This window comes from Cavia porcellus, unplaced genomic scaffold (assembly GCF_034190915.1).
Source record: "Cavia porcellus strain 051 isolate PalLab524CR breed Dunkin Hartley unplaced genomic scaffold, mCavPor4.1 scaffold_3, whole genome shotgun sequence".
NCBI lineage: Eukaryota > Metazoa > Chordata > Mammalia > Rodentia > Caviidae > Cavia > Cavia porcellus.
The window spans coordinates 42,152,728-42,177,691 of record NW_026947486.1 but is presented as its reverse complement, the minus strand read 5'-3'; the positions used below and the strand labels follow the sequence as shown (position 1 = coordinate 42,177,691).

The window sequence follows — 24,964 nt, the reverse complement described above, 5'->3', positions numbered from 1 at the left end:
ATCCTTGCTTTGCCTATCATTACTATTCTCTTGCTTAGTGACTACTCTCTAAATCCGATAAGGCAAGGATATGCTAAGTTGGGCTGGCATTTTTGATCTCTAGTTTTTCAGGGTGATTATTCTCCAATTAGGTCTTATTTTCAGGGAAACACGGTAGATAATCCTGTATCTTATTTTCAGGGAAACATGGTAGATAATCCTGTATCTATTTGTAGTAATTTGCATGCTAATTAGGTCCAGATTGAGGGAACCTTTTTGATTTATGGCAGCAGTTCTTAAAGTGGGATTTTGTGATTTGGCATATTTGGCAATATCTGGAGACATTTTTAATCATGAGCAGGTTGGGAGTTGCTACTGATATTTAATTGGTAGCAAGCAAGAATGCTTCTAAACTCTTAAAACTTACAGAGCAGCTCATCCCACCCTGTACACACAAGAAAGGTCTACTTGATCCAAGATACAAATAGTGCCCTGACTGAAAAACATTGGTATAAGAGCTAGGTCCCAGAGAAGTTTTTATTTGGTCTCTGCCCTCCCCCCATAACTGGTTTGTGTGTGTGTATGTCTGTGTATCCGTGTTTGTGCACAAGTGTTTGTAATTAAATTTATCCACTTAGAACCAGTCAGCATCTCCGAAGATCCAGCCATGTTGGAACTTGGGGTGCTAAACAAGAAAGCAACAAGTCCTTCCTCCTGGTAAGCGACAGTGCAGGTGAGGAACGGGTGAGCTAGGAAGAGAACAAGTCAGTGTCTACTGAGATTCAGCCATGTTGTAACATAGGGGACTGAACAAGAAAACAACATATCCTTCCTCCTGGTAAGCAGCAGCGTGAGCTAGCAGTGGACAAGCCAGGAAGAGAACAAGTCAGTGTCTCCCAAGATCTAGCGTGATGGGACTTGGGGGATTGAACAAGAAAGCATTAAGTCCTTCCTTCTGGTAAGTAGCGCCATGAGGGAAGAGCGGGTGCTCCAGGAAGCAAACAAATCAGTGTCTCCTGAGATCCAGGCATGGAACTTGAGGCGCTGAACAAGAAAGCAAGTCCTTGCTCTTAGTAAGTGGCAGTGTGAGTGAACAGTGGGCGCACCAGGAAGATAATAAGTCAGTGTCTCCTGTGAGCCTACCAGCCTGCAGGCTGAAAATTAAATGTCCCATTCCTCCCCTACCCTCACCCCTCTCCCCCATTTAGCAACTGGAAGGTGAAGAGGAAAGCTGGAGTTGATAGCAGCTAAGGTACATAAAGCAACTAAATGCTTGTATTGTTGGGCTGATTATGCTGACCTGAGGCAGAGGTTTGATCATAGCTTGGGAGCGTGACAGTGTGCAATATAGCAAATATGGTGAATTTCCTTCTGTCTTCTCTTTGAAGGCAAGTATTATTTTCACTGATTTGCTTTGTTCTGGTCAATTGTCTTGCTCTATTCAATATTCTGTTTTGTTAGGTTTTATACTGTTCTATTTTTGGTTTGATTTTGCTATACCTGATTGAATGGACAAATATTGTAAAGATAACAAAATATACCATGGAACCTATTACTGTTTTCCCAGTATCCTACCTTGAAGTTCTGCACCAATTTCACTGCATTGTTTTGATTGACTTTGTTCTGTCTTTTGTTGTTGTTGTATTTTACTACCTTCAAATTAAAAAAAAATCACTTAAGGAGTAGCAGGGAAGGCCCTAAAATACCTTAATAGTATCAGCATGCTTTGAAGAAAAGTTTGTACTTTATGAAGAAACTGAGGGATATTCATTTGTAGTACCGGGCTCCTATAAGGTTTCAGGCACATTGTGTGTTCTTGAGGACTTGAAGTCATTTGTCAACACTCATCGGAGTGTGTTTCTCTTTCTCCTGGCTTTTTAGCAATTCCTGGATTTCATATGCCTCAATTCCTACTTGAGAGCATGGATGGAGAACCGGGTTGTCATTCAACTTGGGACACAAATCCACTTGGGGAGCTGAACTAAGAGGAGAAGTGGAGGATGGTGTTCATAATGGTTGCCTAGGCTTTTCTCCAATTGCTTCATGCCTAATGTAAACCCAGGCACTTCAGTTGATAATGTGGTGGATCCAAGGAGAAAGTGGCATATGTGAGAAGTGCAACCATTTAGTGTGTGGAAGATCTGCTTGGGAATCCATGTTTGTTGATAGTTTTCCGTTTGAACATTAATTTAGGCCTTTTCATTTCATGATAAATAATTTCCTTTCTACTCCTAATTCATTGAATTATGGTGATTTAACCTTTCAATGGTGACATTACAGATAATAAATTAAGTTCATTCTTTTAGGCTTAGCATAATGTTGATGTTTGAGAAGAAACAAACTCTAGGATAAGAATTCCTTATATCCTTTGGAGCCATAAAGTAATGTTTAACTTTATGAAGCTTTCATTGGTATTGCATAAAGTTTTAAAAAATTTTTTATTTTAAAAAAGCAAGACAGAAAAAAGGATAGAACTAATGCAGAATATAAAAAAAACAGAAAAAAAATTGACACTAGTTAATATATTACATATTGTTATCTTAGAAATAGTTCAGGATACAGGATACAGGCATAAAAAGGATCAAGAAATCAAACAATGGCAGCACAAACTGTTCTCTTTGATGAACTAACAGAATTAGTAGTGCAGATATGTATCTTGCACACTCATACGTACATACAGTTATATGCATTTACTTAAACGCATATAAACTTTCCTTGTTTCCATTTCTCCTTTCCCCTATCCCAGTTGTTCTTTCCTTTGAAGCACTTTATTTCTTTTTCGATATTAAAATAACTATTGTGTATTTTGGGTCTTATTTCTCTTTCAGTTTATTATTATTATTTATACTAGGGAGACAATAAGATATTTACAAATGTCAGACTGATTTATTTCACATATGACTATTATCTCAAGTTGTCTCCATTTAAGTATAAAGACCTCAAGATTATCCTTTTTAGAGCTGAATAATGGTCTATTGTATAAAAATACATGTTCTTTATCCATTCCACAGTTGATGGGCATTTTGGTTGTTTCCAAGATGCAACTATTACAAATTATGATGCTATGGGTGAACATATATCACTGTGACATGATCTTTTCTATTTTTATGGGAAAATAACCAGAAGGGGAACAGCTGGATTTAATAGGACTTCCACCAATAGTGTTTTGAGGAAGCTTCGTACTGATTTCCACAGTGGCCACACCAGTCTACACTCTCACTAACAGTAGAGAAGTACTTCCTTTTCCCCACACCCCCACCAGGATTTGTTATTGGTTTATTTCTTGATGGCAACCATTCTTTCTGAGTGAGATGGAATCTCAGCAGTTGTTTTAATTTACATTTCTCGAATTACAAGTGATGCTGAACATTTCTTCATGTGTTTATTTGTCATTTGTGTTTCATCATCTGTGAAGTGCAAGTTCAGTTCAGATGCCCATTTTTGGATTGGGTCTTTGAATTTGGGGGGCCTGATGTTTTTCAATTCTTTATATGTTCTAGATAGAAGTCCTTTGTCTGAGAGACAGGTGGCTAAAATTCTTTCCCATTCTGTGGGTTTTCTTTTCACTCTGTTGTTGATTTCTTTTGAAGTGCAAAAACTTTTTACTAATATAAGATCCCATTGGATGATTCTTTGCAATATTTCCCATGCCTTTTGCATTTTGTTCATGAATTCTCTGCCTACCCCTATGTCTCCAAGATTTCTACCTAACATGTCCTGCAATAGACTATGTATTTCTATTTTAATATTTAGATATTTGATCCATTTTGTCTTTAGTTTACTGTATGGTAATAGACACAGATCTAGATTCAGTTTTCAGCATGTTTATTAAAGAGGCTATCCTTCTTACACTGAACATATTTAGCCCTTTTGTCAAATATCAGGTGGCTGAGTGTCTTTGTAGTTGTGTTTTCATCTTCTAATATGTTCCATTGATCCTCAGATCTGTTTTTTTTTTTTTTTTTTTTTTCCAGTACCATGCTGATTTTATCACTCTAGCTTTGTAGTATAATTTGAAGTCAGGGATTGAGATGCCTCCTGCCTGGTTTTGTTGCCCAGGATTGACTTTGCTATTTTAGGGCTCTTCTATTTCTAAATGAATTTTAGCAATGTTTTTTCTAGCTCTGTAAGGTATGTTAGCATAGTATAATTTTCAATATATAGGTCTTGGTTAGGTTGATTCCTCAGTATGTCATTTTTTAGATGCTATTGTGAAGGGTGATATTTCCATAACTTCTCTCTCGAGGAGTTTTTTGTGTACAGGAATACTACTGATTTGTGTTAACTTTGTATCCAGTTACACTGCTGAATTTGTTTATTACTTCTAGTAGTCTTTTAATGGAGTTTTTTGGGTCTTCTATATAGAGTACCATGTTATCTGAAAATAGTGAAAATTTAATTTCTTCTTTTCCTAACCTTATTCCTTTTATTTCTATGTCTTGTCTAGTTGCTCTGGCTAATATTTCCAGAACTATATTGAATAAGAGTAATGATAGTGGACATCCTTGTTTTGTTCCTGATTTTAGGGTGAATGCTTTCATTTTCTGTCCATTTAGTATAATGTTGGCTGTTGGTTTGTCATTTATGGTTTTTTCAGATTGAGGTAGATACCATCTATTCCAAATTTCTGTAGGATTTGTATCATGAACAAGTGTTGCACTTTATCAAACTCTTTTTCTGCGTCTATAATTGAGATGATCATGTGACTTTTGTCTTTGGCTTTTTTTATGTGGTGTATTACATTTATTGATTTGCATATGTTAAACCATTTATGCATCTCTGGAATGAATACTTCTTGGTCGTGATGTATAATCTTCTTTATAATTTGCTGCATTCTACTTGCCAGTATTTTATTGAGAATTTTTGTATTGATGTTCATCATGGAAATTGGCCTACAGTTCTCCTTTTTGGTTGGGTCTTTCTCTGGTTTTTGTATCAGAGTAATACTTGCCTTCAGAAATGAGTTAGGGAAGATTGTTTCTGTTTCCATTTCATTAAAATGTTTGAGGCATACTGGTGCTATATCTTAATCTAAATTTGTTGTAGAATTCATCAATGAATCCATTAGGACCTGGGCTTTTCTTTGTTGGTAACTTTTCAATTTCAGTAGCTAATTTTGTGTTATTCAAAACTGTTATATCTTCTTGATTCAGCTGTGGAAGTTCATACATTTCTAGCAATTTTTCCATTTCCTCTGTTCTCCACCCTATGTGAGTAAAAGATTTTCCAACATAGGTATTCATGATCTTCTGAAATTCCATGGGATCTGTAGCAATTTCACACTTTTCATTCCTCATTTCAGAAATTTGAGGTTTTTTCCTCCTTTTTCTATAAGATTGGCTAAGGGCTTATGAATTGTATTTATTTTATTAAAGAATCAACTCTTTGGTTCATTAATTCTTTGTATTGTTTTGTTAGTCTCAATTGCATTAAATTCTGCTCTTATCATCTTAATTTCCTCTCTTCTATGAGCTTTGGGCTTGACTCGCTCTTCTTTTTCTAGAAGCTTGTGGAATAGCACTAGGTTGTTTATTTGTGCTCATTCTGTTTTTCTGATGTGAGAGTTCATGGCTATATAGTTCTCTCTTAGCACCACTTTTATTTTATCCCACAAGGTTTGATATGTTATATCTGCATTTTCATTGAATTTTAGGTATTGTTCAATTTCTACTTTAATTTCATCTGTAATCCATTTGTTGTTCAAGAGGTTGTTGTTTAATTTCCATATGTTTATGTAGGTTTTGCGTTTTCTTTTGCCATTAATTTCCAATTTCAGGGCACTATGATCAGATAATATGCATGGGATAATTTCAGTCCCTTTGCATTTACTTAAGCTATGGGCTAATATATGGCCTGTTTTAGAGAATTTCACATATGCAGCTGAGAAGAATATGCATTCGGATGTTGTGTGGAACACTCTGTAAATGCCTACTAAGGCCTTTTGTTCACAGGTTTCATTGAGTTCTGTTATTCCTTTACCAACTTTTTGTCTAGTTGATCTATCTCTTGATAGATAGATAGATCAACAGGGGTATTAAGGTCCCCTGTTGCAAATGTATTATTGTGTATTTGGTTTTTCATGTCTATTAGTATTTGTCCTATAGTTGGATGTTCCTGTATTTGGTGCATATATATTTATGATTGTTAGCTCCTCCTCTTGAATTTTCCCCTAGCAAGTATGTCGTGACCTTCTTTATCTCTTTTGATTGTTTTTGATTTGAAGTTCACATTGTCTGCAAACAGCATAGCTACAATTGGTTTTTTATGGGTTCTTGTCACATGGAATATTGTTTTCCATGCTTTGACTTTTATTCTATGAGTTTTCTTTTGAGTCAGACGTGTTTCTTTTATGCATCATATTGTTGCATCCTGTTCCTTGATCCATTCTGTCAACCTATTCCTTTTAATTGGTGAATGGAGGCAATTTCTTTTTCTTTTTCTTTTTTTCTTTTTCTTTTTTTTGTCTTTTTCCTTTTTATTGGTAACGGGGACCGGGGATCGAACTCACGACTGCCTGTTTGCAAGGCAGGAGCTTATGCCGCTGAGCTAAATCCCTAGCCCCTGAGGCCATTTCTATAGATGGATTCAACTGGTATGTTCTGAATTAACTTTGTCATTTTATTTTCCTGTGGTCTTTCTGTTTTCTCCCCTTGTTTAATTACTTGCCTTTCTTCCTGGTAGTTTCTTTCTGTTGTTCTGGAAATTGTAGCCATTTTTGTCTTTCTCTAATATGTCTTTCCTTATTGTTTCTAGGGTTTTCTTGGTAGACAAGGATTTCTTCAGTTGTTCTTTATCATGGAAAGATATTTTTTCCATAAATTTTGAAAGAAAGTTTTTCAGGGTACATTAATCTGGGTTAAAAGTTGTTTTCTATCGGGGTTTGAAATATTTCATCCAAGATCATCTTAATTTGAGGGTTTGTGATGAATATTTTGCCATAATTGTAAAAGGCGAAAGATTTACATTATCTGAAGAGAAACCAGAGTATAGTTTGCCATAATTTTAATGAGTTTTCCTTGATAAGTGATCTATCTCTTCTGTCTAACAGCTTTTAGTATTCTGTTTTGTGCTGAATTTCTGTGATCTTAATTATTCTGTGTCTGAGTGTAGATATTTTTTGGTTCTGACTGTTTGGCATTCTATATGCCTCACTGATCTGTATATCCAATTCATTCCCCATGTTTGGGAAATTTTCCACTATGACTTCTGTGAATAGGTTTTTTAATGTCATTTGCATTTATTATTTTCATTATGTCTCTCAGTTTTATGTTACTTCTCTTTGCATTGTCTTGAAATTGTTGATTTGTTATTTCATACTCACTCGTTATTTTAAAAAGTTCTTTGCTTTCCTGACTGCTAGATCCTGTCTTTAGTGTCTGAAAATCTATCCTCAGCTTCATTTAAATGGTTTTGCCCCTTTTCAATGGAGTTTTTTTATTTCCTGGATATCTCTTTGAATTTGCTTCATGCATTATATTTCTTTCCTCAATTGTTCAAGGTTTCCATCACTTTCCCATGCTCCTGTACTTTATCTATGTCTTCTCTAGCTATACTAAACAATTCCTTTATTAAGGTTGTGATTTCTTTCTTTACCTGAGAGATTATTTCTAATCTGATTTCCTCTTTATCTTCATGGATTTGTTTCTTTATTTCAGTTGCTATCTTTTCAGAAATTTCAGGTGTATGACTTCTAATGTCCTCTATTTGAGTATTTCCTGTACTTGTTCATGATGTACTGTAGTTTTGAAATTGCATTTTGCTTTTCCACTTTTTCATTTTCACCTCTTGGGTTAATACTTTGGTCTTTTCAACCCCACGAGTCTGAACTGATTGTTGTATGTGTCTTAGAGACCTACTTTATGGGTAATGTTTGTCCAATTGCTTGGTCACACAATGAAGGGGAGGGACAAGTCACCTGAATTCCCCCTGCAGGGCCTGTTGGGTGAGTCTATTTTCCCTGGGCTGACTAGCTTAGAAATATTGATGTAAGCCAACCCTTAGCTCTTATTGTTACCATGGCTTTGTGCTGTTTCAGGCTACCAGATTTACCTGGCTATATTGCATACCTCAGCTGAGACCCTACTGTATCATGAGGATTCTCTTAGGCCCTTTCAATTTCCTCTGAGTTGGGGGTGGCCTTGTTGGCACTCTCTTCTACCTACTCAGAATTCTCTATATGAAAGGACTCACCCACACTCTTGCTGAGCCTACCAAAGTCTTACAGCTGGGGTGGGGGAGAGGGTTCACTGTTGCACCTGTTGACCCACTGAGATGCTCTATTTGAGGAGGAAATTCACTACAGTGTTGTAGGACCTATTGAGGTCCTCTGTGTGGGTGAGGCATTGTTGATGCTTCCACCAGCCCACCAGGATTCCACAGGTGGTGGATGAGGTCACTGATGGACTGTGGGCTGCTGAGGTCTTGGGAGTGAGGGGGAGTTGTGACCAATGCCCCTCAGTCTGGAGGTCTCTGGAGTGGATGATGAGTGGTAACCAGTGATCCCACTGCCTCCGAAGACTGGGGAGAAGAGGAAGGTGCTGTTGATAATCCAGTGGCTGCAAAGGTAGCTGCGGTGGAAAGGGAGGTACTGTCAATGATCCAACTGCTGTAGGCGTCACTGGAGTGGAAGGGGAAGTAACCTTGGAGATTATTAAAGCACATTTCTGGGTCCATATAAAATTTTATTTATTTTTTGTATAAAGTTTTAAGGTTTGTAATGTAGGGATGGGGCTCTGGTGATTGCTAAATGTTATTAACAAAGGGCAACTGTTGGCAAAATCCTAGTTTCTCCTATCTTCTCTTAAGTTGTCATCATTATATAAGCTGAAATTAATGAGTGGTAAAATGTTAAGGTATGAGTTCTGTTTCTGGTGGAAGAGGGCGTAGTTAATCTGTGTTTTACCTTTTGAAATTTGTTTGTTTTGTACTCCTTCTTTATTGTCATTTGAGTTTGGAGTTTCTATTTTGAGAGATGGAAAATAGAGAGTATTACACACAGTGGGTAGAGATGATGTGGAAATGAGACAGTCCTCTAATTGTAGTCTGGCTTGTAAAGAACTCTTGTCATTTGATATTTTGCACTTACGTTCTTGAAGGTCAGGTGTTGTTAAGCCTGGTAGCCACTACCAAATGTATTGTGTTAGAATGGTATTTAAGAGTTTATACATGAATACTTAATGCTGGGAATATGTCACTGGTTTGCTGGAGAATGTGATTGAATATCAATATATGAACATTTTTCATTATCCATAACAATAAAGAATGACAGTAGTACAAATAATTCCAAACATTAGATAATTTAAAAATCTTTTCTATTGAGTTTTGAAAAAAATAATTTTATGAACTGAGGCATCACTACATCAAATAATCCTATCAAATAATCCACAAGAGAAATAATTTTGAACAACTAGTTGAATTATGGTATCCACAAATGTGACCTGTGTTGATCAATAGGTAAATATCAGAATACCATTCTAAGTGTCACCACATTCCTGAAAGGGGAGTACTCCTTATTATCTATGTTTTGTATGCCTTTCTTGAAATTTACCTCATGGCATTCTCACACACTATCATAACTATGATATTTAATAAATCATTATATTAATATTTAAATTTTTTCTCCATTTTTCTCTTTATTTTACTCTCACATACCTCTTCTATTCCATTTTTACACCATCATCTAAATAAAGCAATTCCTAATGATGTTATTGTAAATATACAGCAATACCTCAGTTCCTGAACTGAATTTGTTCTATGATTTTAGAAAAGATGGCTGTTTGTGTTGGTGTGGCCACAGTTGTGTTTGTCACCCAATTCAAAATTTTTAAACAGAAACAAAATTTGCCAAATGATTCTGTTTGTGTACCAAATTGTTTACAAACAAAAGCATTCTTGAGCTGAGGTACCACTGTATAATTTATCTAGGTGTGACTCTCTTTAAGGATCTTTTGCTTGGAGTTTTCTGAGCTCCTTGGGTGTACAGATTCATGTTTTTAATAAAGTTTTGAAAGATTTTTCTCACTATTTCTTTAAATATTCTTTTATTCCTTTTTTTTCCCTCCCTCTTCTTCTTCTTTCAGGGACCCAATATTACAGGTTGGTGTACTTGATGGTTCCCACAGGTCTGTCAGACTCTACTCATTTAGTATTATTAATTTTTGCTGTTCCTCAGATGGCTGGTTAATCTCAGTTGATCTATCTTCGAGGTTGCTGATTCTTTTTTATGTCCTGGTGTGCTGTTTTGGACCTCTAGTGAATTTTTCATTTTAGTTTTATGCTTTCTGACCAGAATTTCTATTAGTTCAGTTTTATAATTTCAGTGCCACATTATTCTTTATTTTATTACCATACATTCCTTTATTTATTTGATATGATCTCTTTTTGTTAATTAACATTTACAATAGCTGTTTTATAGTGTTTGTCTGATAAGTTCAACATTTTGGTCTTCCACAAGGCAATTTTCTGTTGGGCTCTTTTCTTTCCCTGTGTATGGACCATACTCTAAAAAATTTGCATATATCAGAATTTTTTGGTTTCCACCAGGGTAAAAACTATATATTTTAAATAAAATGTACCATATCTGGAAATCAAATTATTCTCTTGCATCTTTAGAGCCTTTTTGTTATTGTTAATTTAGTGCCACTCTTGAACTAATTCTATGAAGTCTATTCTTTTTTATGTATGGCCACTGAAGTTTCTTGTTAGCTTAATGGTCAGCTAATGAATGGGCAGAGATTTCTTTCAACATCTGTAATTAATGAATCTCCCAGACTTTGGAGGGAGTTTAGTTTGCATTGGGGGTTGTGTCCTGAAAACTCAAGCAAGTAGTTGACAACTTTGTCTTCTTTTTACTTCCTGCTTGTTTAGTCTCAGTCAGATGAGAGATTAGTCCCTTGTCAGATACAGTCTGAACATACAAACATCCCTGAGAGTACTAATAGCCCCACATACTCCTGAACATTGAGATTTCTAGGAATATGTCAGCTTTTGAAATCGCTATATAGATCTTTCCTTCCAAAGCTTTTCCTTTTAACCAATTTAGTTTATCTATTTTTTCTATTTCTATTGCCTACTTTCTTGGGCAGCCATGATGTTACATTGTTGCCACTGACTATTTTCAACAAACATCCTGGGTAGGAGGAGACTGTTCAAACTGCTGTAGCTCTCAGTCATGTCAAATAAAGACAAGCATTTTGAGTGGGATATTCTAAGAAAGCCCTAGTCAAATAATGGAAATTCATTGAAAAGGTAAATTTGAAGGACCTCTGCCCCCATTCTGTTCCCTTCAATGATGGCTGACTTTCACTGTACTTTACTGTTAGCTTTCACTATAATTGAGAACCTTTGATTTTCCAGGTTACTGTGGTGACTGAAAGGGGAAATAGGTATAAAGAAAATTAAAACCACAAAATGTCACTTCAATGCAGTGTCTTGAACAGATATTTCATGAATTGCCAGTAGTCTTTGCTTAGTTTCTAGAGTTCTGAAAAAAAATTAGTTCTGAACTTGTTTGCCAGTGTTCTCATTGGTTGGAATAAGAAGAGAGCTTCCTTTTTTTAATTTTTATTTTTATTAGTACATGTTTAAAATGCATAATGATTACATCCATTGTAAGGAGTTGGTAAACGTACATTACATATTTTTTATAGTCAGAATCAGATTTATTTATTTTTAAGTCTTATCAAGTTAATTATCACAAATACAAGTTAACAGCCAGACTAACAGAAAAAAGTATAAAATACATAAAACAGTTATACTAAATCAAGGTATACTTTTAGATACAGTGACTATGCTGGATTACAATAAGTTTTTTCTCTTTCCCTATAGTCTTTTATTTTGCTTTATTTATTTATTAGGCTTTTCATGAAAAAAAAAACCATGTGGTTTTCAAACTTGTGTGTCTAATTTACTCCGCTTAGCATTATGATCTCAAAGTGCATCCATTTTCCTACAGATAACTCAAGTTTTTCCTTAGATATGGCAGAGTAGTACTCCGTTGTGTATAAACACATTTTTTTATCCAGTCTTTTGTTGATGGTCATAGAGGGCTCTGGCAAGATTTAGCTATTATGAATTGTGTTGCTAAAGGATATGTATATATCACTATAATATGATGTCTGTAACACTTTTGGGGGAAGATATCTACAAGGGTATCATCTGAGTCAAATGGAATTTCTAGTTTTATGCTGGATCTCCATACCCATTTCCATAGAAGTGGTATCAATTTACATTTTCTCCAACAGTAAAGATGGGTCCTTCCCTGTCCCTGCAACCACTTCAGGATTTTTTGTTATTTGATTTCTTAAAAATAGCCATTATTTCTGGAGTGAGTTGGAATCTCAACTTTGTTTTAATTTAAATTTTTCTAATTGCTAGTGATGTTGAAGAATTTTTCATGTATTTATTGGCAACTTTTTTATATGATGGGATGAAATTCACAACTTCACACTTGCTAGGCATGCACTGATGCCACTGAGCTAAATCCTCAGCCTGGCAATTTGTATTTCTTCATTTGAAAAGTGTCTATTCAATAATGATACCAATTTTTGATTTGGTTTTTGAATTTGGGAAGTCTAATTGTTCATTTCTTTATATATTCTAGGTATTAGTCTAGAGCTGAAAAAACTTTCACCCATTCTGTAGGTTATCTTGTCACATTGATGGTAGTTTCCTTTGCTATACAGAAGTTTTTTAATTTAACGTTATCCTATTTGTTGATTTTTGGATTTACTTCTTGTGCAATTGGGGTTCTGTTAAGAAAGTCTTTGCCTACAGCCATTTCTTCCAGAGTTTTACCTAATTTGTCTTTCAATAGATTGTTTCTGTTTTAATATTTAGATCTTTGATCCATGTTGAATTTAGTTTCCTGCATGGGGAGACGTAATAGACCTAAGTCCAATCTTCAGAATGTGGAAAGTCAGTTTTCTAGCACCATCTGTTAAAGAGAACATTTTTCCTACAGCAAAAGTATTTCCTCCTTCATCAAAGATTTGGTAGTTTTGTGTGCTTGGAGTTGTTTCTCCATCCTTTATCCTGTTCCATAGATCCATAATTTTTTCAAACCAATTCTGTGCTTTTTAAATCATGGTACCTTTATAGTATAACTTGGCATTCCAGATTTTGATGCCTCTTGCTTTGCCTTAATTGTCCAGAATGGCATGTGGTGTTCTAGGTCTCTTTTGATTCCACATAATTTCAGATTGTTTTCTTTAGTTTTGTGAAAAGTGCCACTGGTATTCTGATTGAAACTGCATTAAATCTGTGTAACAGTTTTGGAAATATAACCATTTTGGCTATTGTTTTGCCTATCTAAGAGCAGGGTTTTTTTTTTTTTTCATTTTCAGAAACCCTTTTTGATCTTCTTTTTGAGAATATTGTAGTTTTTATTGTAGAGGTCTTTCACTTCATTGATTAGGATGAGTCTTATTTAGGTCATTTTACTTGATGTTGTTTGAAGGGTGTTATTTCCTTAATTTTTCTCAGAATGTTTATGGGGCACTTCACAAATTTGTGTGACATCTTGTACAGGGGACATGCTAATGTTCTCTGTATCATTCCAATTTTAGCGTATGTGCTGCCGAAGTGGGCACTGTCACAGTGTTTATTAGTGCATAGGAGAACTGTTGATCTTTGAGTATTGATAATGCATGTTGCTACATTAATTTGGTTATTAATTACAGGTGTGTTTTGGTAGAGTTCTTTGGGTTGTCTACACAGAGGATCCTGTCATCTGCAAATAATGTTAGATTAACTTCTTTGTTTCTTATTCACAACCTCTTTATTTTTTCTTACTTGCTTGCTCTAGTGAATGTTTTGGGATCCATAGGGAACAAAATTGGTGATAATGGGCATCCTTATTTTTTTCCTGATTTTAGAGGGAAAGCTTCTACTTCATTCAATAAGACAATGGACGTTTACTTGTTGTAGATGCATTTTATCAGAACTTATGAACAGGACTTCTTGATATTGGTGGAGAGATAGGATAGTTGTTTTAGTAGGGCCATTTTAGAACTTTTTATTGGAAATAATTTTAAGTTTACAGAAAATATTAAAAAATACACTGAACATACATTTATCCTTCACACAGATTCACTATTGCTAATATTTTGTCCCATTTCCTCTATCATGTTTTATTTCTCATATTTTTCCTGAGATATTTGAGAATGTATTGCGTATTTCATACTCTTTTACTTTAAGCACGTTTATGTGTTTCATAAGAATAAGAAAATTAAATCAATCAGAAAATGATGATCAAATTCTGAAAATTTAGCACTGATACTATACTTTTTATCTCCAGTTCAGGATCGATGTGATACTCATGTGTTATATTCAGGTATCATCCTTTCAGTCTCATAAAAGTATTACTCTGAGTATGGACTGAAAACTCCAAAAATCTGTGAGAAATAAACCTTTCCTTTCTTCATGTTGGGCATCAGGTATTTTCTCTCAACAATGAGAGAAGTAACCAAGACAAAATTTGGTACCAGAGGATTGGGGTTGTACCTATGATTATACCTTACCATTTGGTTCAAGAGGCTTGGTAAATGGCTTGTTGGAAGAGTTTGGGAAAGTTTGGAATTGTCACCTAAAAGAGTGGCACTGGAATAGCTTAGGCTATCCTGTAGGGATATTCTGGCCGGAGCTCAGGAGAACACAAGGCTAATGGAAAGCCTGCCAGTAAAGACCATGCTTGGGAGGTTTCTGCTGGGAAGAAAGATTGCATTGGTTGTTGGACTCCACAAGATACATATTATGGATTGCCAGAAAATTTTTCTGCATTCTTCATTTGTCCATAAACTGCCTGATACTGAGAATGAGGGCAATAGACTGAGTAATTTGGCAGAAGAAATTTCAAGGTAGTCAAGTGTTGAGGGTGTGGCATAGCTATTATTGGGAGGTTTTAGCCAGATTTATGTTGTGAATCAATAGCAAAAAGCCCAGCAGGCTTTTTGAGTTTGACAAGAAAACCATGTGAGTTTGCCCAGAAAACCATAAACTGTACAGATAGGTCTCAGATCTCGATTGCTGAAAAGGAACAGAGAAATGAAAAGCATGTCTTGGGGCCATGCCAGGAAGCAGCTAGTCTCCACCCATTGAAGCCTCAAGACTACAAAAGTGAAAGATTTTGCTCAGAAGAGAAAGCCACAGAGCACCAGGTTCCAGAATGGTGATAGAGGCAACAAAGATTCGAAAATGATGATGGCCACACCAGAAGCCAGAATGGTGGTGACATAGAGAAGCTGTTCCGCATGATCAGGTTCAGAGAGCTTAGTGATCTAGGCACTTGACCTCTACACCCAAGAGAGGAAAGCTTGGCTTCTGCTCCAGCTGGCAGGAGACATCAGTGGCATCCACATGGCACTGGATTTAGGTGCATGGAAAATGCACGAGTTCTAAGGCTAAGGCAGCTTCCACTTGGATTTGAGAAGGGCTGGGAGGCCAGGCAGTGTGACCGGGAGAAGGCAATTTGTAAAGCTGTGAGTAATAAGCCAAAGATGCAGTGAGGAGCCCAGATGTTTGGAAAAGCCAGGAATGTGAATCATCTAAGGCAAGTTGCAAAGATTAAACAGAAGTGGCATAAGATAGAAGATGCTGAAATCCCTGGAAGCACTGTAGGAGTGGAGTCCAAGCTGTTTGGAGCTTGCAACAAGATTGCTTCAGATACTGAACAGGAAATTCCTGGACTTAATGTTGACTCTGCTGGGTTTTGGACTTGCTTTGGTTCCAGTTCTTTGTATTTCCCATTGCATACTGGAAGCACCTAATATTGTTTTCATACATACAGGGGCTTTCATCTAAGAGTTTGATTGGATCTTCCAGGAAATTGGAGACTTGGACTTTTCAGCAATGCTGAATCTGTTAGAAATTTGGCAATTCTTTGAGATGGACTAAATGCCTTTTTTATAAAAGATGTACATGAGTCTTTGGAGGGCCAGGGGTGGAATGTTATGGTTAATGTCAGATACCCCTTCCTCAGGTTTCATGCAATCATGGATGCAGCTGAATCTAGCATTCGTGATTGGTTCATTGTCTGGCACTAGGATTGGTGGTGTGAGTGCTACACCTGCCCAGGGGTGGAGCCAGCATACAGTGTAAGGGCAAGAAGAAGGCATATCTATCCACTTTTGCTGTTTTGGTGATGCTGTGCATGGCTTCCATGAGTGGCTGGTCCTCAGCCACACAACCCTGCCTTAGATCCAACTGAGTATGGAGTGAAACCTCCTAAAAACTGTAAGAAGTAAGACTTTCCTGCCTTCTTGTTTGGTGTGAAGTATTTTGCCTCAGCAATGAGAGAAAAGTAACCATAATAACTTTTTTCCTTTCCTCTTTCCCCCATCCTTGTTCCTTTTTCCTTTTAAAAACAATTTATTCTGCTTCCCAGTATCTATTGTGTGTTTTAGGCTTTATGTCCTTTTTTAGTTTCGCATACCAGAGAGACAGCATAATGTTTATGCATGTGACTCTGATTTATTTCATTTATAAGTATGGTCTCAAGTTTACTTATACTTACTTTTTACTTATACCAATCTCAAGTTTATCCTTCTTTGAGGCTGAGTAGTGCTCTATTGTATAAAAAACCACATCTTTTTTATGCATTCAATGATTGATGTGCATTTTGATTGTTTCCAAGATTAAGCCATTACATATTGTACTGATATAAACATTGGTTCCCATATGTTGCTGTAATGTGATAATAATTTACGTCTTCTGGGAAGATACCCAAAAGCAGAGTAGCTGAGTCAAATGGGACCTATAATCCTAGTTTTCTGAGAAATCTCCATACTGATTTCCACAGTGCTTGCACCAGTCTCCACTTCAATCAAAAGTGGAGAATGGTCCCTTTTCTTCTGCCCCCCACTAGCATTTGTTATTGGTTGATTTCTTGAAGATAGCCATTCTTTCAACAGTAAGATGCAATCTCACTCTTCTTTTAATTTGCATCTCTCAAAGGACCAATGATGTAGAACATTTTTTCATGTATTTCTTTGACATTTCTATTTGCTCATCTGAGAAGTGCGTATCCATCCTAGATGACCACTTTTGGATCGGTTCTTTAACAACAAGGGAGCCTGATTTGTTTTATTTTCAAATTATTTAGGAAGAAAGGCACAGAAAATAAAAATAAAAAAGCAAAATAGACTAAGGAACAACAAGAAACACAATTCAGTAAGAATCTAGCTACAGAACAAGATGATAAGAATTTGACAATTGTTGTAATATTGCATATTGCTACCTTCAAAAGGGTTGCTTAGAGTAACAGATATAGACATGTAAAGGAGATCTAATTATAATAATATTATTATTATTTTCAAATATCTAATACAATTAGCAGTATAGTCAATATATATATATATATATATATATATATATATATATAAACTTTTGTCCTTTCCTTTTCCCTTTCTTCTTTCCTCTTTCCACCTATCCCATTTATCTTTCCTCTTTGAGAAGTTTCTTACTCTTACACAGTATTCATCTTATATTTTGGACTGTATACACTTCTTCAGGTTCTTATACTAGAGAGACAATACATAATTTAAACATGTGAGTTTGATTATTTCACTTACGAGTATGGTCTTAACTCATCCAATTACTTATAAAAGTCTCAATACAATCTTTCTTTATAACTGAGCAGTACTCCATTGTGTAAAAAACCACATCTTTTTTATCCATTTCTCGATTGATGGGCACTTGGGTTGTTTCCAAGACATGGCTATTACAAATTGTGCTGCTATAAACATGGGTGCACATATATCACTGAAGTATCTTTTCAGTTCTTCTGGAAGTATGCCCTGAAGTCGAATAGCTGGGTCAAATGGAATATCTTAGCTTAGCTTTCTGAAGAAACTCTATACTGATTTCCACAGTGGTTGTACCAACCTACACTCCCACCAATAGTGGAGAAGAGTTTTTTTCCTCCACAACACCAACATTTGTTATTGGTTTTGATCTTGACCATTCTTTTTGGGGTGAGATGGAAGCTCAGCATTGTTTTAGCTTGCACTTCCTGAATGACCATTGATGTGGGACATTTTTCATATATGTATGTGTCATTTATATTTCTTTATCTGAGAAGTGTGCATTTATCTAAGTTGCCCGTTTTTGGACTGGATTCTTGAAGTTTGGTTTTCCTGAGTTTTAAAAATTCTTCATATATTCTACATAGAAGTTCTTTTCTTTTCTGAGGGAGAGTTGGCTAACATAATTTCCCTAGTTGTGAGTTTTCTTTTGATTCCGTTCAAATTTCTTATTTTTTAAGTTTTATTTAAGGAGAAAAAAAAAACAAAACAGAAAAAGATAGAAATAATGTGTAATTTCAAAAAAGAATGAAATCACTAGTTGATAAATTACATATTGTCTTCTTAGAAATAGTTATTCAAGTTACAAAGGTAAAGGATACAAAGTGGACATTCTAACAGCAAGACTGCAAACACTTCTGTTTCATGATCCAATACCTTAGTAATATATTTATCAATCCTGAACACTTAAACATACATGCAGTTGTATCCTTTAGAGCACTTTCTTTTCCTCTGTTTTTTACATTAGCAATTACACATTTTGGGTTTTATTACTCCTCCATGTCTTTTTACTTTTTACACTAGAGACACCATGTGATATTTCTAAATACAATTCTTATTCATTTCACTAATGAGAATAGCGTCAAGTTGTCTCCATTTACCTGTGAATGCCTCAATATCATCCTTGTTTATAGCTCAGTAATATTCCATTGTATGAAAATTCCACATGTTTTTTATTTACTTTGTGGTTGATGGGCATCTTGGTGGTTTCCCAGATTTGGCTATTACAAATTGTTCTGCTATGAACATGGGTGCACATATATCACTTTTTCAGTTTTTCTTGGAAAATACCCAGGATGGGAATAGCTGGATTGAATGAAACTTCCAATCCTAGTGTTCTGAGAATTCTTTATACTGATTTCTATAGTAGTTGCACCAGGCTACACTCCCACCAACAGTGGAGCAGTGTTCCTTTTTCCCCACAGACTGGCCAACGTTTGTTATCAGTTGATTTCTTGATTGCAGCTGTTCTTTGTGGAGTGAGATGAAATCTCAGTGCTGTTTTAATTTACATTTCTCGAATGACCAGTGATGGTGAACATTCTTCATGTGTTTATTTGCCATTTGTATATCTTTATCTGAGAACAGTGTGTTCATCTCAGATGCCCATTTTGGGAGAAGGTCTTTCAATTTTGGGGGCATGATGTTTTTCAATTTTTTATATGTTGTTGATATAAGTCATTTGAGGGGTTGCTGGTTAAAATTCTTTCACATTCTGTGGATTTTCTTTTCACTCTCTTGGTGATTTCTTTTGAAGAGCAGAAAATTTTCAGTAATATTAGATCCCAGGTGTTGATTTTTTGAATCGTTTCAAAAACCATGCAGTTTTGCATTTTGTTTATGAATTCTTTGCCTTCCCTATGCCTCCAAGTCTTCTACCTACCTTGTCTTCCAGTAGATTTAGTGTTTCTGTTTTAATATTTGTGTCTTTGATCCTTTTAGAGATTATTTTTGTGCATGATGGTAGGCATGGATGTAGTTTTAGTCTTCAGCATGGGGAATGCCAATTTTTCCAACACCATTTATCAAAGAGGCTATCCTTCTTAAAGTGAACATGTTTAGCATCTTTGTCAAATATCAAGTGGTTGAGTGCCTTTGTAGTTATGCTTACATCTTCTAAGCTGTTCCACTGATCTTCAGGTCTATATCATTGCCATTGCCATATTGATTTTATCACTGTGTCTTTGTAGTATATTTTCAAGTCAGGAATTGAGATTCCTCCTGCCTTTCCTTTATTGCCCAGAATTGCCTTTGTTACTCTGTCGATGTCCGCTCCCGGCCGGCAGGAAGGACACACGACAAAGTCTGGCAGTGGACAACCTTTTTTTTTTATTTTCCTTCTCCGTACAGCCTGCCCTGGGATCGCTCCCAGCTGAAGCCTCCTCTGGTCCGCTCCCCGCGGCTCCTTTTGTGCTTCAGTCTGCCCCAAAGCCTCTACCGGTCCGCTCTCCGCGGCTCCTTTTGGGCTTCTACTTCCGGGCTTTTATCTGGCTTCTACTTCCGCCCAGGGGTGGCACCGGTATATATACGGGTACAGTGTCCAATCATGTTAAAGTAAGCAAGGCAAGCTGATTGGCTAACATCATCAGTTGCCAGGCAGACTATATTGTTGAGCGGGTTGTTTACGCGGTAAGCAGGAAACTAACATATTCGATGGGAGGGGTAATCTACCTCAGGCCTCACTCTTTACTACAGGCCTCACGTCCGCCAAGTGAGGCGACCGGGCTCGGGGCTGCGGCTCCCAACATCTCCCCCTTTTTTATTTTTTATGAATGTGCGCATCGTAGCCCTTCCTGGACTGGGTGCAGAGGCTTATGTCCTATGCGTAGGCCCACCGTAGGTCCTTGGCTTAGACCCTGGTCGGCCGTCCCATGGTCTGCCAAGGCCCTGAGGCCCTCGTCCTTTTTCTAGGGCCAGGCACAAACTGGACGGAACCTGGATGCACACAAGCTTGCACTCATTCTCTCTCCGTAAAGAAATCCCCTCGGAGAGAAATTTAGACCTGGGCAGCATCTAACAGTCCAGCGGCTTACGTGCAGGATGGGGTAGGGCCTGGCTTAGGTCGAGTCGTGCTGGGGAGGCACGCTCTTACCCGTCATTGACTCACCTACCCTGCTGTGTATTGTCACCTTATGGAGGAGAATGAGGGATGCCCGCCATATCTAGACTCGGTCGTGGGCCAATTGAGCAAGCCATGTATATGCCTGAGGATCTTCTTGTCTATTTTGGGCTACCGCTATTTTTATTTATCTTATTGGTTGGTCTGTGATGGATCTCCGGTAGGGCAGGTCTGATCTTTAGTCGAGGGCTTTGTTGTCCGTGTCAGTCTCTCCGGTATCCACAGTGGTTCTCGTCCCGGTTCCTGTGGGAAAACACAAACCGCGCCTCGGTTCCAGCTGATTACCGGATCCGGGCCCATCCATTGTCCTGTCATAGATAACCGCGCCTTTGGAGGCAGGCCTTGGCTTACTCCCCCTTTTTGTTTTTTATTTTTTATTTTTTATTTTTATCTTTTTTGGTTTTTTTTTTTTTTTTTTTTTTATTGGTACCAGGGATCGAACTGGCGATTGCCTGCTTACAAGGCAGGCGCTTATGCCGCTAAGCTAAATCCCCAGGCCCCGTTTCCTCGACCGGCGTTTTTCTCAGCCTGCTTGGCAGAGTAGCCGCCCATGAAAATCATAGGACGGCGGTCGCGACAGAGTGGAACGGGGCGTCACTTCCTGTGCCGGCTGAGAGAAGGGAGGGTTCCCTGTAGCGGCCTCTCGGTGGGGAGCCGCTTCTGGAGAAGAGCTCCAGGGCGGAGCGGATGGCTCTCTATCTCCTCCCCGCCAGAGAGCGCCGGGGAACTGGGTCTGGTCATCAGCGTGTCGACCTTCTCCCATAAGCATTTCCTTGTTTTACCCCCAGTTTCCCCGATTGGCGTTTTTTTCAGCCTGCTCTGCAGAGAACTCTGCGTACCAGGCTCGCCAATCCAGGTAACTGCCCGAGGGCAGACACGCCTTTGCCAGCTGAATCCAGTCCGCGGGGGTGAGGGGCCCAGAAGACAGGTTCTCCAGCATGGCAATGGTGTAAGGCGCAGTCGGCCCAAAGGTTGTAACTGTATTTTTAAGTTTTCTAATCTGCTTTATCTCAAAAGGCTCCCATACATTGCGTCCCTGGCCCATAGCTACTTGTACAGGAAATATCTCGTAGGGGCCACTATCTATCCCAGGTGGATGTACCTCATGAGACAAGCGTCCCCCCTGCCAAAGCCGCCTGTAAAAATACCGACCCGCCGGCGGCGGAGCATAAGACAGCGGCCGTGATTGGGCGGAAAATGGGGGCCCGTGCATCACTTTCTGTTCTGGCGAAAGGGGAGAGAGCTCCCAGGCGGCCGCCTCGTGGCGAGGAATCGCCTCCCTCTCGCGCCGGGGAGCGCTCAGGAGCTCTCTACTCCTCCGCAGACCAGGTTGAGCAGAGCGCAATTCGCGGCGTGACGCTGGAAAAGAACCCTGCGACTCCTTATTGAGCGACTTAGGCTCCTGACAGCTGGTCTCTTTGGCCTCCTTGCCATTTAACTTTCCCTCGTCCTCGGAGTCAGACGACTCCGAGGCTAGAGCCCCGTCCTCCTCTTTAGCATCCTTGTTTCCCTTGACAGACACCTCTCGGGAGCTCCCTGACTGGGCCTGCTCAGATACCCTGTGTATTTTTGTAAGCTCTTGAGAGCTTTCTCCACAACCACCCTCGCTCTTAGTGCCGCTACCTAGCATGTTTCCCATTTTTTAATATGTTACTCACCGCGTGAGGCCCAAGGAATCCGCCACTTACGCGTGAGCCTGAGGGGAGTCTAAAAGCCCTGTAGGTGCGCGCCACCCAGAGCCCAGGCTTATCCCCAACTCACCTGTCTCGCAGCTCTGTACTGGAGCGTTGTCCACTTTCACGTCGCGGGGGTGATCAGTCCCCGTACGGGCCACCAAATGTCGATGTCCGCTCCCGGCCGGCAGGAAGGACACACGACAAAGTCTGGCAGTGGACAACCTTTTTTTTTTATTTTCCTTCTCCGTACAGCCTGCCCTGGGATCGCTCCCAGCCGAAGCCTCCTCTGGTCCGCTCCCCGCGGCTCCTTTTGTGCTTCAGTCTGCCCCAAAGCCTCTACCGGTCCACTCTCCGCGGCTCCTTTTAGGCTTCTACTTCCGGGCTTTTATCTGGCTTCTACTTCTGCCCAGGGGTGGCACCGGTATATATACGGGTACAGTGTCCAATCATGTTAAAGTAAGCAAGGCAAGCTGATTGGCTAACATCATCAGTTGCCAGGCAGACTATATTGTTGAGCGGGTTGTTTACGCGGTAAGCAGGAAACTAACATATTCGATGGGAGGGGTAATCTACCTCAGGCCTCACTCTTTACTACAGGCCTCACGTCCGCCAAGTGAGGCGACCGGGCTCGGGGCTGCGGCTCCCAACATCACTCTAGGTTTCTTCTGTTTTCAAATGAATTTTGGGAGTGTTTTCTATAGATCTGTGAGATATATTAAAGGTATTTTAGTGGCAATTGTGTTAGTCTGTTTAAGAGATTTAAGAATATGGCCATTTTTACAATGTTAGGTCTTCCTATCCAAGAGCAAGGAATATCCTTTCATTTTCTAATATTCTCTTCAATCTCCTTTTTTTAGTGTAGCATAATTTTCTTTTTTTTTTATTTAAAGAAAAGGAAACGAGAAAAAAAATACATGGAGATAAAAAAAAGGGTAGAAATAATACAAAATTACAGACAAACAAAAGGTAAGAAATTGCCGGTTGATAAGTTACAAATTGTCATCTTCGAACTAGCTGTTCAGGTTATAGAATTAGAGTATTTAGAATGATATTCAAAAAAGTGACCCTACAAACCATTCTGCTCTATGATTGAACAAAAGCTCCGTAATATGATTATCAGTCCCACCTATTTGTTTTACATCTCAAAGAGGGTAAGGTTAACCATATAAAAATTTCAACATATAGGTCTTTTACATTCTTGGTTAGGTTGATTACTAAGTATATCATTTTTAGATGCTATTGTGAAGGGTGATATTTCCATAATTTCTCTCTCGAGAAGTTTTTGTTTGTGTAAAGGAATGCTATTGGTTTTTGAGTGTTGACTTTGTATCCAGCTATACTGCTGAATTTGTTTATTTCCTCTAATAGTCTTTTAATAGAGTTTTTTGTGTCTTCTATATAGAGTATCATGTCATCTGCAAATAGTGATAATTTCACTTCTTCCTTTCCTGTCTTTATTACTTTTATTTCTCTTTTTTGTCTGATTTTCCTGGCTAGTGTCTCCAGAACTATATTGAATAGGATTGGTGATAGTGGACATTCTTGTCTTCTTTCTGATTTGAGAGTGAAGGCTTTCAGTTTTTGTTCATTTAGTATGATGGCTGTTGTTTTGTCATAGAAGTCCTTTTATAAGGTTGAGGTAGACACAGTGTATTCTGAGTTTCTGAATTGTTTCTATCATGAACATGTACGCAACTTTATTGAAAGCTTTTTCTGCAACTATTTAGATGACTATGTGGTTTCTGTTTTTGGCTCTGTTAATGAGGTATATTAAATTTATTGATTTGCATGTGTTAAACCATCACCGTATTCATGGAACGTATTCCACGTGGTCATGATGCGTAATCTTCTTGATGATTTGCTACATTCTATTTGACAGTATATTATTGAGAATCTTTGCATCAATGTTCATTAGTGAGATTGGCCTATAGGTCTTATTTTTGGTTGGGTGTTTCTCTGGTTTTGGCATGAGACTAATACTTGCCTCCAGGAATGATTTAGGGAGGATTGCTCCCTTTTCTTTCTTTCTTTCTTTCTTTCTTTCTTTCTTTCTTTCTTTCTTTCTTTCTTTCTTTTTTTATTTGAGAAAAAAAAGCAGAAAAGGGGTACAAGTTATACAGAATTTCAGAAAAAAATAAACAGTAGGAAATCACTAGTTACTAGATTACATATTGTCATCTTAGAAATATTTGTTCAAGTTACAAAATTAAAGCATATAAAGTGGACATTCAAACAGTGAGACTGCAAACAGTTCTGTTCAATGATCCAACAAAACTCAGTAATATCATTGTCTACCTTATACACTTAAATATGCATGCAGTTATATCACTTAGAGCACTTTCTTTTCCTCTCTTTTGTACAATGACTATTACACATTTTGGGTTTTATTACTCCCACGGTTCTTATTACTTTTTTGGAAGAGAGTAAAACCAAATGTGACATAACAGAACAGAGTCGGTCAAATCAAAAGGATGGACATAATAGATAATGTAAAAATATAATACAAGGTGATCAACAATGGTTACCATAATGCCTCCCACTATCTCAAATAGAATTACCTATGTCATCAGTTATAATAAAATTGAACAAAACAGTAAAGAACGAAACCAACA

The 24,964-nt window shown here is 37.8% G+C and overlaps 1 protein-coding gene and 1 non-coding gene across 6 annotated transcripts in view; one reads left to right on the top strand and one right to left on the bottom strand.

Moving 5' to 3' along the window:
* Positions 1-24,964, top strand: part of Nexmif (neurite extension and migration factor) — a 258,454-nt gene that overhangs the window by 35,928 nt on the left and 197,562 nt on the right. The gene's annotated exons all lie outside the window — the stretch shown is intronic.
* LOC111757158 (U6 spliceosomal RNA) lies at positions 13,463-13,568 on the bottom strand. The gene has a single exon (XR_002791526.1). It is a non-coding gene; the product is annotated as a U6 spliceosomal RNA (small nuclear RNA).